The following is a 12,128-nucleotide window of genomic DNA, read 5'->3' as shown; positions in this document are numbered from 1 at the left end:
TACATCTACATGTGGAACAGCTCCTACAGAACACCCACTGAACACTGGCAGAAGACCTCAGACCTCCCAAAAGGCAAGAAACTCCCCACATACCTGGGTAGGGCAAAAGAAAAAAGAAAAAACAGAGACAAAAGAATAGGGATGGGACCTGCACAAGTGGGAGGGAGCTGTGAAGGAGGAAAGCTTTCCACACACTAAGAAGCCCCTTCGTGGGCGGAGACTGCGGGTGGCAGAGAGGGGAAGCTTCGGAGCCACGGAGGAGAGCGCAGCCACAGGGGTGCAGAGGGCAAAGCGGAGAGATTCCCGCACAGAGGATCGGTCCCGAGCAGCACTCACCAGCCCGAGAGGCTTGTCTGCTCCCCCGCCGGGGCGGGCGGGGCTGGGAGCTGAGGCTCGGGCTTCGGTTGGATCGCAGGGAGAGGACTGGGGTTGGCGGCGAGAACATAGCCTGAAGGGGTTAGCGCACCACAGCTGGCTGGGAGGGAGACCGGGAAAAAGTCTGCAGCTGCCGAAGAGGCAAGAGACTTTTTCTTCCCTCTTTGTTTCCTGGTGCGTGAGGAGAGGGGATTAAGAGCGCCGCTTAAAGGAGCTCCAGAGACAGGCATGGGATGCTAAGGCTGCTGCTGCAACAACCAAGAAGCCTGTGTGCGAGCACAAGTCATTCTCCACACCGCCCCTCCCGGGAGCCTGTGCAGTCCGCCACTGCCAGGCTCCCGTGATCCAGGGACAACTTCCCTGGGAGAACACATGGTGTGCCTCAAGCTGGTCCAACATCCTGCTAGCCTCTGCCGCTGTAGGCTTGCCCTGCACTCCGTACCCCTCCCTACCCCCGGCCTGAGTGAGCCAGAGCCCCCAAATCAGCTGCCCCTTTAACACCGTCCTGTCTGAGCGAAGAACAGATGCCCTCAGGCGACCTACACGCAGAGGTGGGTTCAAATCCAAAGCTGAACCCGGGAGCTGTGCGAACAAAGAAGAGAAAGGGAAATCTCTCCCAGCAGCCTCAGAAGCAGCGGATTAAATCTCCACAATCAACCTGATGTACCCGGCATCTGTGGAATGCCAGAAGAGACAACACATCATCCCAAATTGAGGAGGTGGACTTTGGAAACAATGATATATATACATTTTTCCCTTTTTCTCTTTTTGTGAGTGTGTATGTGTATGCTTCTGTGTGTGATTTTGTCTGTATAGCTTTGCTTTTACCATTTGTCCTAGGGTTCTGTCTGTCCATTTTTTTGTTTGTTTTTTTATTACTTAAAAAATCTTTTTTTCTTAATAATTATTTTTTATTTTAATAACTTTATTTTATATTATTTTACTTTATTTTATTTTATTTTATCTTCTTCTTTCTTTCTTTCTTTTTTTTCCTCCCTTTTATTCTGAGCCATGTGGAGGACAGGCTCTTGGTGCTCCAGCCCGGCATCAGGGCTGTGCCACTGAGGTGGGAGAGCCAAGTTCAGGAAACTGGTCCACAAGAGACCTCCCAGCTCCATGTAATATCAAACAGTGAAAATCTCCCAAAGATCTCCATCTCAACGCCAAGACCCAACTCCACTCAAAGACCAGCAAGTTACAGTGCTGGACACCCTATGCCAAACAACTAGGAAGACAGGAACACAACCCCATCCATTAGCACAGAGGTTGCCTAAAACCACAATAAGGCCACAGACACCCCAAAACACACCACCAGATGTGGACCTGCCCGCCAGAAAGACAAGATCCAGCTTCATCCACGAGAACACAGGCACTAATCTCCTCCACCAGGAAGCCTACACAACTCACTGAACCAAGCTTAGCCACTGGGGACAGACACCAAAAACAACAGAAGCTATGAACCTGCAGCCTGCAAAAAGGAGACCCCAAACACAGTAAGTTAAGCAAAATGAGAAGACAGAAAACACACGGCAGATGAAGGAGCAAGGCAAAAACCCACCAGACCTAACAAATGAAGAGGAAATAGGCAGTCTACCTGAAAAAGAATTCAGAATAATGATAGTAACGATGACCCAATATCTTGGAAATAGAATGGAGAAAATAGAAGAAATGTTTAACAAGGACCTAGAAGAACTAAAGAGCAAACAAACAGTGATGAACAACACATTATATGAAATTTAAAATACTCTAGAAGGAATCAATAGCAGAATAGCTGAGGTAGAAGAATGGATAAGTGACCTGGAAGATAAAATAGTGGAAATAACTACTGCAGAGCAGAAAAAAGAAAAAAGAATGAAAAGAATTGAGGACAGTCTCAGAGACTTCTGGGACAACGTTAAATGCACCAACATTCGAATTATAGGGGTCCCAGAAGAAGAAGAGAAAAAGAAAGGGACTGAGAAAATATTGGAAGAGATTATAGTGGAAAACGTCCCTAATATGGGAAAGGAAATAGTTAATCAAGTCCAGGAAGCACAGAGTCCCATACAGGATGAATCCAAGGAGAAACACACCAAGACACATATTAATCAAACTATCAAAAATTAAATACAAAGAACAAATATTCAAAGCAGCAAGGGAAAAACAACAAATAACAAATAAAGGAATCACCTTAAAGTTAACAGCTGATCTTTCAGCACAAACTCTGCAAGCCAGAAGGGAGTGACAGGACATATTTCAGATGATGAAGGAGAAAAATCTACAACCAAGATTACTCTACCCAGCAAGGATCTCATTCAGATTTGACAGAGAAATTAAAAGCTTTACAGACAAGCAAAAGCTAAGAGAATTCAGCATCACCAAACCAGCTTTACAACAAATACTAAAGGAACTTCTCTAGGCAGGAAACACAAGAGAAGGAAAAGACCTACAATAATAAACCCAAAACAATTAAGAAAATGGTAATAAGAACATACATATTGATAATTACCTTAAATGTAAATGGATTAAAGGCTCCAACCAAAAGACATAGACTGGCTGAATGGATACAAAAAGAAAACCCATATATATGCTGTCTACAAGAGACCCACTACAGACCTAGGGACACATACAGACTGAAAGTGAGGGGATGGAAAAAGATATTGCATGCAAATGGAAATCAAAAGAAAGCGGGAGTAGCAATTCTCATATTAGACAAAATAGACTTTAAAACAAAAACTATTACAAGAGACTAAAGAAGGACACTACATAATGATCAAGGGATCAATCCAAGAAGAAGATATAACAATTGTAAATATTTATGCACCCAGTATAGTAGCACCTCAATATATAAGGCAAATACTAACAGCCATAAAAGGGGAAATCGACAGTAACACAATCATAGTAGAGGACTTTAACACCCCACTTTCACCAATGGACAGATCATCCAAAATGAAAATAAATAAGGAAACACAGGCTTTAAATGATACATTAAACAAGATGGACTTAAATGATATTTATAGGACAATCCATCCAAAAACAACACAATACACATTCTTCTCAAGTGCTCATGGAACATTCTCCAGGATAGATCATATCTTGGGCCACAAATCAAGCCTTGGTAAATTTAAGAAAATTGAAATCGTATCAAGTATCATTTCCGACCACAATGCTATGAGACTAGATATCAATTACAGGAAAAAATCTGTAAGAAATACAAACACATGGAGGCTAAACAGCACACTACTTAATAACCAAGAGATCACTGAAGAAATCAAAGAGGAAATCAAAAAATACTTAGAAACAAATGGCAATGAAAACCCGATGACCCAAAACCTAAGGGATGCAGCAAAAGCAGTTCTAAGAAGGAAGTTTACAGCAATACATTCCTACCTTAAGAAACAAGAAACATCTCAAAAAACAACCTAAACTTACACCTAAAGCAATTAGATAAAGAAGAAAAAAAGAACTCCAAAGTTAGCAGAAGGAAAGAAATCATAGAGATCAGATCAGAAATAAATGAAAAAGAAATGAAGGAAGTGATAGCAAAGATCAATAAAACTAAGAGCTGGTTCTTTGAGAAGATATACAAAATTGATAAACCATTAGCCAGACTTATCAAGAAAAAAAGGGGGAAGACTCAAATAAATAGAATTAGAAATGAAAAAGGAGAAGTAACCACTGACACTGCAAAAATACGAAGGATCATGAAAGATTACTACAAGCAACTCTATGCCAATAAAATGGACAACCTGGAAGAAATGGACAAATTCTTAGAAATGCACAACCTTCCTAGACTGAACCAGGAAGAAATAGAAAATATGAACAGACCAATCACAAGCACTGAAATTGAAACTGTGATTAAACATCTTCTAACAAACAAAAGCCCAGGACCAGATGGCCTCACAGGCGAATTCTATCAAACATTTAGAGAAGACTTAACACCTATCCTTCTCAAACTCCTCCAAACAATTGCAGAGTGAGGAACAGTCCCAAACTCATTCTACGAGGCCACCATCACCCTGATAGCAAAACCAAAGATGTCACAAAGAAAGAAAACTACAGGCCAATATCACTGATGAACATAGATGCAAAAATCCTCAACAAGATACTAGCAAACAGAATCCAACAGCACATTAAAAGGATCATACACTATGATCAAGTGGGGTTTATTCTAGGAATGCAAGGATTCTTCCATATATGCAAATCAATCAATGTGATACACCATATTAACAAACTGAAGGATAAAAACCATATGATCATCTCAATAGATGCAGAGAAAGCTTTTGACAAAATTCAACACCCATTTATGATAAAAACCCTCCAGAAAGTAGGCATAGAGGGAATTTCCTCAACATAATAAAGGCCATATACGACAAACCCACAGCCAACATCGTCCTCAATGGTGAAAAACTGAAACTATTTCCACAAAGTTCAGGAACAAGACAAGGTTGCCCACTCTCACCACTATTATTCAACATAGTTTTGGAAGTCCTAGCCATGGCAATCAGAGAAGAAAAAGAAATAAAAGAAATCCAGATTAGAAAAGAAGAAGCAAAGCTGTCCCTGTTTGCAGATGACATGATACTATACATAGAGAATCCTAAAAATGCTACCAGAAAACTACTAGGGCTAATCAGGGAATTTGGTAAAGTAGCAGGATACAAAATTAATGCATAGAAATCTCTTGCATTCCTATACACTAATGATGAAAAATCTGAAAGTGAAACTAAGAAAACACTCCCATTTACCATTGCAACAAAAAGAATAAAATATCTAGGAATAAACCTACCTAAGGAGACAAAAGGCCTGTATGCAGAAAATTATAAGACACTGATGAAAGAAATTAAAGATGATACAAATAGATGGAGAGATATACCATGTTCTTGGATTGGAAGAATCAACATTGTGACAATGACTCTACTACCCAAAGCAATCTACAGATTCAATGCAATCCCTATCAAACTACTGCTGGCATTTTTCACAGAACTAGAACAAAATTTTTCACAATATGTATGGAAACACAAAAGACCCCGAATAGCCAAAGCAATCTTGAGAAAGAAAAATGGAGCCGGAGGAATCAGGCTCCCTGACTTCAGACTATACTACAAAGCTACAGTAATCAAGACAGTATGGTACTGGCACAAAAACAGAAATTTAGATCAATGGAACAGGATAGAAAGCCCAGAGATAAACCCACGCACATATGGTCACCTCATCTTTCATAAAGGAGGCAAGCATATACAGTGGAGAAAAGACAGCCTCTTCAATAAGTGGTGCTGGGAAAACTGGACAGCTACATGTAAAAGAATGAAATTAGAACACTCCCTAACACCATACGCAAAAATAAACTTGAAATGGGTTAAAGACCTAAATGTAAGGTCAGACACCACCAAACTCTTAGAGGAAAACCTAGGCAGAACACTCTATGACATGAATCACAGCAAGATCTTTTTTGAGTCACCTTCTAGAGAAATGGAAAAAAACCCAAAAATAAACAAGTGGGACCTAATGAAACTTAAAAGTTTTTGCACGATAAAGGAAACCATTAACAAAACGAAAAAAACAACCCTCAGAATGGGAGAAAATATTTGCAAATGAAGCAACTGACAAAGGATTAATCTCCAAAATTTACAGGCAGCACATGCAGCTCAATATTAAAATAACAAAGAACCCAATCCAAAAATGGGCAGAAGACCTAAATAGACATTTCTCCAAAGAAGATATACAGATTGCCAACAAACACATGAAAGAATGCTCAACATCATTAATCATTAGAGAAATGCAAATCAAAACTACAATGAGATATCATCTCACACCGGTCAGAATGGCCATCATCAAAAAATCTAGAAACAATAAATGCTGGAGAGGGTGTGGAGAAAAGGGAACACTCTTGCACTGTTGGTGGGAATGTAAATTGATACAGCCACTATGGAGAACAGTATGGAGGTTCCTTAAAAAACTAAAAATAGAACTATCATACGGCCCAGCAAAACTACTGGGCATATACCCTGAGAAAACCATAATTTAAAAAGAGTCATGTACCAAAATGTTCATTGCAGCTCTATTTACAATAGCCAGGACATGGAAGCTACATAAGTGTCCATCAACAGATGAATGGATAAAGAAGATGTGGCACATATATACAGTGGAATATTATTCAGCCATAAAAAGAAATGAAGTTGAGTTATTTGTAGTGAGGTGGTTGGACCTAGAGACTGTCATACAGAGTGAAGGAAGTCAGAAAGAGAAAAACAAATACTGTATGCTAACACATATATATGGAATGTAAAAAAAAAAAAAAAAAAGGTCATGAAGAACCTATTGGCAAGATAGGAATAAAGATGCAGACCTACTAGAGAATGGACTTGAGGATACGGAGAGGGGGAAGGGTAAGCTGGGACAAAGTGAGAGAGTGGCAAGGACATATATACACTACCAAATGCAAAATAGATAGCTATTGGGAAGCAGCCGCATAGCACAGGGAGATCAGCTCCGTGCTTTGTGACCACCTAGAGGGGTGGGATAGGGAGGGTGGGAGGGAGGGAGATGCAAGAGGGAAGAGGTATGGGGACATATGTATATGTATAACTGATTCACTTTGTTATAAAGCAGAAACTAACACACCATTGTAAAGCAATTATACTCCAATAAAGATGTAAAAAAAAAAAAAAAGAAATTGATAGTTCAAGATTCTGTGTCAGAATATTTGCAAATCAAAATAAATAGAGGTGCTCAACCAGCTGTGATAATGTAGCTCTTCAAAGACACATGGCCAGAACTTTCAACATGTTTTATTTGATAGCACTTAAAAGGGAAGTGCTATATACCCTGAGAAAACCATAATTCAAAAAGAGTCATGTACCAAAATGTTCATTGCAGCTCTATTTACAATAGCCAGGACATGGAAGCAACCTAAGTGTCCATCATCGGATGAATGGATAAAGAAGATGTGGCACATATATCCAATGGAATATTACTCAGCCATAAAAAGAAATGAAATGGAGGTATTTGTAATGAGGTGGATGGAGTTAGAGTCTGTCATACAGAGTGAAGTAAGTCAGAAAGAGAAAAACAAATACAGTATGCTAACACATATATATGGAATCTAAGGAAAAAAAAAAAAAAAGGTCATGAAGAACCTAGTGGCAAGATGGGAATAAAGACACAGACCTACTAGAGAATGGACTTGAGGATATGGGGAGGGGGAGAGGTGAGATGTGACAGGGTGAGAGAGTGGCATGGACATATATACACTACCAAATGTAAAATAGATAGCTAGTGGGAAGCAGCCACATAGCACAGGGAGATCAGCTCGGTGCTTTGTGACCGCCTGGGGGGGTGGGATGGGGAGGGTGGGAGGGGGGGAGATATGGGAACGTGTGTATATGTGTAGCTGATTCACTTTGTTATAAAGCAGAAACTAACACACCATTGTGAAGCAATTATACTTCAATAAAGATGTTTAAAAAAATAAATAAATAAATAAAAAATAAAAAGATTAAAAAAAAAAAAAAAAAGGGAAGTGCTCAAGGAATGGGATAGGAAGCATGGTGAAGCAGACTGTCTAGTATTCAGTAAAACTGGTTCTTGTCTTAGGCTGTACTGCTCGTGCCATTTTTGGTCCTTAGCAATTCACTTTACTTTTTGGAGGTACTTTCCCATCTAAGATGGTGTTTTGTTAAGTTTTACAGTACACCAGCCAGCTTCACATTTCTGTCATTATATTATTGCCTTGGTTTTATTTAAGTTAATAACTCAAACAAAAGATATTCACTTTTGTTTCACTACCTAAATATATAACATTTTTTTTGGCAAAAATGCTGATATTTTGTTATGTGTTTTTCATGGTCAAATATTTATTTGAAGTACTAACAAGAAATGGCCCACTTTTTGAAGGTCAGCAATTTAAGGCACTTGCTAGAATGTATAAACCTTCAGATCAGCCATAGCCTCAATACAGATTATTTCCCAAGGAATGACAGTGATTTTTAAATTTCCCTGATGAACTGCAAAATATTTCAATGTGCTGATAATACTGAAGAACAGTGTCCTGTCACACCATGGCAGACCATGAGGAAAACATGATAGAGATTCAGAAAAAGAAGTTCATTTTTCAGTGTATATTTAGAGAGATGTTTTATTCTATCATCATGTTTTCTTATCACTGAAAGGGCTAAATAAATATCAATTTTGAACAAAACAGAAAAACATTTATTCTTCATGTTAGCTTCACTTTAAATATGAAAATATATAAAGTTGATATTTCAGTGCTAGTTTTAAATACCAATGTTATCTAAATAAAAGCATTGAATAAGATCTGGTTTAACGTTCAGAGAAAAAATCTTTGTTTCAACTGAGGGTTATGGTTTACATGTATCTATCTAGCCATATGGGTGAGTGTAAGATCTCCTATTACCTTAGCTCTTCATGGAGTAGTTTATTTTTTTCATTGTCAATTAGGTGCAATTACAAATAATCACATTGATATTGTGAGTTAAATAAAAAAATAGCAGTCATGTATGCTGTTTTAACTTAGGAAAATTTATTGCAAAAGGATTAGAGAAATCCCACAGTTAAAAAAGCATGAATAAGAGACAGTAAGAAACATGAAGCAGACAATTATGAAATGATAAATATTCCTAAAATCTTAGGCACTAAATACTTTTGATCTTGGCTTGGTTCTGGGTGATCTTGTTTGTTATAGTTATTGTAGTCAGACTTAGATAATTCTTTTATGGCCTCAAATATTGGGCTCCTGGGGTAGGATTTCAACAGAAGCTAGAAAATCCATATCTTCCATAGAAGAATGGGTAGCGATGGCAGCCATATCCAAAGCTTCCATAACCAGAGTCACATCCATAGCCTCTGAAGCCACAGCCATGGCCCAGTCTGCAGAAGCTTCCACATCCACAACCATAGCCGTACCCCAGTCCACCAAAGCCGCCATAGCCATAGCTCAGGCCTCCGTAGTAGTTGCTGTAGTAGCTCATGGTGTCAGGGGTGGTGAGTTTGGTTTGCTGTTCAAGACAAGATCCTGAGTGTGGATCTCAGCATGTGTAGAGAGAGGCTTATATGCCCTGGTCAGAGCATGTGACAAATCATGTGTCATTCTGCATATTACCTGTATAGCCTTCCTATGTGTCATTCTGCATATTACCTGTAATGTTATAACTCATTAATCTGCTGTCTCCTGACACAGAGAGAGGTCCTCATTCTCATTAAAATATTTCAGGTTACTTAGCTTCTTATTTAAGATGTCCTTGAGCCTGTTGCTTTGATTTTATGGGAAGAAATGTCCGACTCTTCAAAATTTGTGCATTCCACACACTAAGTTGAATTGTTTATTATCAGGTATATTACACCATTTAAATTTGATGGCATTCTTTTTATAATTAAACATTTCCTCTGTTCTGTCATCTCCTGAATGAATAACTCCATCTCCAACTAAATTCACAGATATTTTTTCCATTTACAGATGTTAAATCTATATTTTTTAGAAAACAAACTTATGGGGTGAGGACTGAAGAAAGTGCCTCTATTTAGAATATATGAAAACATTTTAAATTTTTAAAAAAGAAGCCATATGTTGATTTTTAGCATTTAACTCATAATAACCTTTATAATTTTTGTCTTTACACACCATCTTCAAAACCTTTTGGTTGCAAAACATGGAACAATTAATTTCAGAAATTGAGGGCACAAGATCCATCTCAAAAGCTGGCTTATTGGAGTAGCAGTTCAATTTTCATTTCAAATCCTAAAACCTTCCTCCATAATTGGTTCTATTCAAAGTCCTACTAAAATTGCAGATTGCATCTGCATCTATGTTTTTGCACAAGCCAGCCTATTTCTCCCTTTCTTTACCCTTCTTCAGTTATCCATATATGATCTCTATTTTCATTCTCACTTTAGCTCTCATTCTTCTTCCCTTCCTCTCAATACTCACGAGGAACAACCAGGTAAATTTTTAAAGTTGACAATATTTCCCCCTACCCCAGTCTTCCACTTGCTATTCCAATAAATGTCTTTCTTTCTACCTCTTCTTTATATTTACCGTAATATCTTTCCCTTTGTTTATATGTGTGTCCGGTACCCATTCATCTTCAGGCGATTTCTTACCACTCACTACTAATACGTTAATTGTTCATTAAGGTCTTATCTTTTAAAACATACAACAAACTCCTAGGGCCTTCTGAATGTTAAACTAGTATCTTAATATTGAAAATATCTTCAAATATTTGGAAATGAGAACACAATGTCGAAATAACACAGAACCAAGAAATATATGTGAGGACTTTCGGCTTGGACTTCATGGAGTTCCTCTGCTAATTTCGCTGAGTTAGTCAATGAGGTCCAAGGTTGATCCTACACTTGATTAATCTCCATGTAGCACCTGACTCTTGACTTGGGTCAGTAAAAAGTTATTTAATTTACACGGTCTTGAATATGTAGTTGAACTTTTGTAAGATTTCCAAGTATTTTATCAAAGATGAATTTCTTCAAATGGATGTTTTCAATTCTAAACAACAGAGTAGGGAATTAAAAACTGTTTATAGAACTAATAAATAAAGTATAAGTAAATTACATTTACTATCATGGCTACCACAATCTGTGCAACTCTCTGACTGCACCTTAGCAAGCTACCTTTTGAAGCCACAATATGACTCAGTATGCCATAATCCATGTGCCGTGTCTTTTATCCAAATACTGTTTCATGACTTCTCATTCTGAACTAGAAAGAGTTGATAAGCTCAATTTTCGTTCTCAATGAGTCCTTTTGAAGACATAGAATCACAACTAATTCAGACTGAGTTAAGGATATCACATTTTGCCCATGTAACATTAATGGAGAGTCTAGTTTGTTTGGAATAAAAAAGGATTCATCGTCCTGAGATAGAACACTAAACAAAACATAAATGGAAAACTTCAACAGTCAAATAAAAATCGAAATAGTTTCAAGGAATAAAATGTGAGAGTTTTGCACAAAACCAATTCGATTCATGATCATTGGCAATAAAATATCAACACTAAAATATTATAGACTCTATAGAACAAATATTTGCCTCGTTTTTTTCCTAAGTGAAAAAAATGATCAAAATGAAAGTATCCATTGGAAAATGAGCGATATATATTTCTTTAGAGAAATATTGCTTTTATGCTTCGTTGTTAGACCCTAAATAGACTGAATGATGATCTTTTTTTTTTTTTTTTCCTTCATTTCACTTTTAGGAAGTTTCCTTTGAAATTTATATTAAACAATTCTATGATAATGGATGGAGAAGAGGAAAATGTGTTTTCTTTTGGGGTAAGTAATGGTCTTTACTTATATGTAATAGAATCTGTTGTTATACATTCCATAGATTTTCTTAAAATTCAGACACAAATCAATAAAATATGAAAATGTAGGTTACAAAAATATTATATTATACTAGGAGTGCCCACATGCATATTTCTCATTCTAATTTTTTTATAATTATTTTTCTTTGCAACTTTGCAACAACTTCCTCAGGCTGTGAAGATACTGACCTGTGTGAGAATAGAATAGTTTCAAATGAAATTTGGTTATATGAGTCAAAGTTCCTTTAATGGAATGACCAAAATTTAACTAGCATAACCTCTCCTATGAAAACATAACATATGATTGGACAAGTGACCAGAACCGGCCGAGTTTTATTTTTTTCTATCTTCATATAGTTTAAACAAATCTAAATCTAATAAAAAGTCATGATCTTGAGAATTGAGCTTTAAAATTATTCATTCTTCATTTGCCTCGA

General features: G+C 37.5%; 1 pseudogene across 1 annotated transcript in view; it reads right to left on the bottom strand.

Annotated features, from left to right (window-relative positions):
- The window catches only part of LOC309629011, a 31,630-nt pseudogene extending 22,329 nt beyond the window's left edge, over nt 1–9,301 (bottom strand). Inside the window, exon 1 of the transcript in view lies at nt 9,128–9,301. The product of the transcript in view is annotated as an uncharacterized misc_RNA (transcript). The remainder of the gene's footprint in view (nt 1–9,127) is intronic.
- Nucleotides 9,302–12,128: the final 2,827 nt, after the last annotated feature.

This window comes from Balaenoptera borealis (assembly GCF_965194805.1).
Source record: "Balaenoptera borealis genome assembly, chromosome: 5".
NCBI lineage: Eukaryota > Metazoa > Chordata > Mammalia > Artiodactyla > Balaenopteridae > Balaenoptera > Balaenoptera borealis.
This window is presented reverse-complemented; position numbering and strand designations above follow the sequence as displayed.